We start from the raw sequence: 3,544 nt of genomic DNA on the forward strand, positions 1-3,544 counted from the left end.
AACCATTCCAATGGCTAATCGTTGCCAAGCATTTCCACACCTCTCAATAACCATATATATACAAAATGATTTTAATACTATGCTCAAAATATTTAAGCCATTTTCGCATGGCTATCCGAATATATACACATCACCAAAGGTAGTTGATTAACAACAAAGGTTAGTCCTATACATGCCATTATCAACATTTAACTAAAAGAGTACCAAAAGGGCTTAGATAGTGTGGATGACTTCGACTTCGACAATCCCGAGTCTGATAGCTGACGAACAAAAATCTATAAAATAGAGAATTAAAGAAATGGAATAAGCATTTAATGCTTAGTAAGTTTTGAGTAATGAAATTATTTACGACTAAAGTATAGCGTTCATATGACTAAATGGATAATTTCATATATGCACATTCTCAAAATCATAATTACTTCACGCTTCAACCAATATATTTATACAAAGGGTATCACCTAACTAGAGGCAGGAAGCTCATTAATCAATTGAGCGAGTACTATTTGAAAGGAATCAACCTTTCCGATGCATATACGAAACATACCTTATCGTTTGTATTTTATGAGCGTATTAATTGAAATTATTACAGCAAGATCGCTCGCTTCCAAACCCAAGTATCTTCGGGATTTAGCCGGATATAGCAACTTGCACAAATGCCTTCGGGTCTTAGCCCGGATATAGTCACTAGCATGAATGCCTTCGGGACTTAGCCCGGATATAGTCACTGGCACAAATGCCTCCGGGACTTAGCCCGGGTATAGCAACTACTCGCACAAATGCCTTCGGGACTTAGCCCGGATATAGTAACTTGCACAAATTCCTTCGGGACTTAGCCCGGATATCATCCGAATAATCAAGCACATATACCAATAAATCATGACACATCCATATTTCATTATCATAACTAGAATTCAAACACAAGACGCTTATCAACCATTACCATTTTCGGCTCAATAGCCACATACAAAGATCATGATTTTGATTTGCTTTATAACATGATCTCTATACACATTCAGCTACCTGTCATAGGTATGAACTAATCACCTCAATATACAATTCAAGTAGAATCATTATATCACCGTTTATTTGTTATGCTTATATGTCATGACTTAATCAAATCATAAACTAAGTTTCATTACTCGAAAACTTACCTCGGATGTTGTCGAACGATTTCGACGGCTATTCGATCACTTTTTCCTTTGCCTTATCCAACTTTGATCCTCTAGGCTCTTGAGCTCTTCCTAAACATCAACCAGCCGAACATGAAGCAAGAGAATCCTCTTCCTCTTCCTTCCTCAAGTCACGGCAATGGGGGAGCATGGATGAGACAACTTTGTTTTCATCACCCCTCCCTTTTCATTACTTTATTACTAACCTTTTATTTTATTATTTCTAACATAAAACATTAACACAAAATGTTTATAATATGCTCTAACCCATAGCATGGCCGGCCACCATCTAGATTTTGGTCAATTTGACATGCAAACCCATCATTTTTATAACATGCATTAATAGGTCCTTATAGATTAACCAATCACCTTTTAAAAGTGTCACACATAAGTCCTATTAATTAAATTCACATGCAATCGACTAAATCGAAGCTTAAAACTTTCACACATTCATATTCACATATTTTAGACAATAAATATCATATTCAAATACTTCGGTGACTCGGTTTAGCGGTCCCGAAACCACTTTTTGACTAGGGTCAATTTAGGACTGTCACAGTCTCGATGTTCTGAAAATGAGTTTCTGACACCGATATAAACTTTGAAAGCATCTCTTCAAGGTTCGGCTTCTTTTCCTGTTGGTAGGGTGGTTGTTGGTAGCCTGGAGGTGGTTGTGGTCTTTGATTTCCTTGACCGCTCCACGAGAAATTGGGGTAGTTCCTCCAACCTATATTGTAAGTGTTACTATATGATTGTTTTGAGGTCGAGGATTATTACCCATGTAGTTTAATAGCTCGTTATCCATGTTGTAGCCATAAGGTTGATATTCCGAATAGCTTGTTCCACCTCCACTTGCTTCGCATTGCATTACTGGGTGAACCTGTTAAGAACTAAGAAAACCATCAATCTTTTTATTTAAGATTTCTACCTGATTAGAGAGCATGGTGATCAGATCGACATTATAAACGCCGACTGTTTTCGTTGGCTTTGTTCTCATGACTTGCCACTGATAGTTATTTAGTGACATCTCCTCAATAAACTCATAAGCATCTTCAGGTGTTTTATTATTGATGGTTTCGCCAGCAGCTACGTCAACCATTTGTTGAGTCGAAGGATTCAGACCATTATAGAATGTTTGAACTCGGAGCCAAAGCGGTAACCCATGGTGAGGGCACCTTCTCAGTAAGTCCTTGTATCTCTCCCATGCATCAAAGAGGGTTTCTAAATCCATCCGCATAAAAGAAGAGATATCATTACGTAATTTAGCCGTTGTAGCCGGCGGAAAATATTTTAGTAAGAATGTTTTGGTCATTTGTTCCCAAGTAGTAATTGACCCTCGTGGTAATGAGTTCAACCACTGTTTAGCTTTGTTCCTTAATGAAAAAGGGAATAACCGAAGACGAATGACATCATCAGAAACGCCATTGATTTTAAATGTATCGCAAAATTCCAGAAAGTTTGCTAAGTGAGCTTTGGGATCTTCATCCTGCAAACCATCAAACTGAACAAATTGCTGTATCATCTGAATAGTGTTAGGTTTTAATTCAATAGTATTTGCAGCTGCAGCAGGTCTAACTATGCTAGATTTATTTCCTATTAAAGAAGGTTTAGCATAATCATACATAGTGCGTGGACCAGGATTTTAATTAGCCGTAATTGCAGGAGGTAGCTGATTGTCTTGGTTTTCAGCCATCTCTTCGATTGGGGGTTGAGTATCATCTTCTTGCTCGTTCTCTGTATATCGTAAGCTTCACCTTATTTCTCTTTGATTTATGCGAACTGTACGATCGATTTCTTCGTCAAAAAGTAATGGTCCTGACGGGTTTCTTCTAGTCATAAACTATAAAAACCTACCAAGAGAAAGAAAAAGTAAGTTAATAAATAATAATAATAATAAATTTAAATTAAATTGCAAGAAAAATAAATGGCTAAAGTAATAAAAATTGAACGTTCCTAATATCTTAGCTCCCAGGCAATGGCGCCAAAAACTTGATCGCGTGATTTTGTGATAGGTTTTAAATATTTATAGTTACTCATTCTTTAACTAACAATTATTGCGATGTAGGCAAGTGTACCTATCGAACAGTAGTATAGTTTTAGCAAGACCAGATTGTCGAACCCAAAGGAACTAAAAGTACTAGTAATGACTATCTTTTTATTATCTAGCCTAAGAATAAAGAGGTTTTGTTTTAATTAACTAATTATCTAAACTAAGAACTCACAAAGAAAAGAATTGGGGAATTGTTTTTGGGGAAAATCGATTGACTTAAGACAATACCTAAGGAAAAATCCACCTAGACTTTACTTGTTATTCTGGCTCCGAATCGGATGATTTATTCATTCAACTTGTTCTGTAGAGATCCCTAAGTTATGTT

At 36.5% G+C, this 3,544-nt stretch overlaps 1 non-coding gene across 1 annotated transcript; it reads left to right on the forward strand.

Moving 5' to 3' along the window:
• Positions 1-2,326: 2,326 nt before the first annotated feature.
• Positions 2,327-2,433, forward strand: LOC121204005 (small nucleolar RNA R71). Its single transcript, XR_005898933.1, has one exon. It is a non-coding gene; the product is annotated as a small nucleolar RNA R71 (small nucleolar RNA).
• Positions 2,434-3,544: the final 1,111 nt, after the last annotated feature.

Source organism: Gossypium hirsutum, chromosome A07 (genome assembly GCF_007990345.1).
Source record: "Gossypium hirsutum isolate 1008001.06 chromosome A07, Gossypium_hirsutum_v2.1, whole genome shotgun sequence".
Lineage (NCBI taxonomy): Eukaryota > Viridiplantae > Streptophyta > Magnoliopsida > Malvales > Malvaceae > Gossypium > Gossypium hirsutum.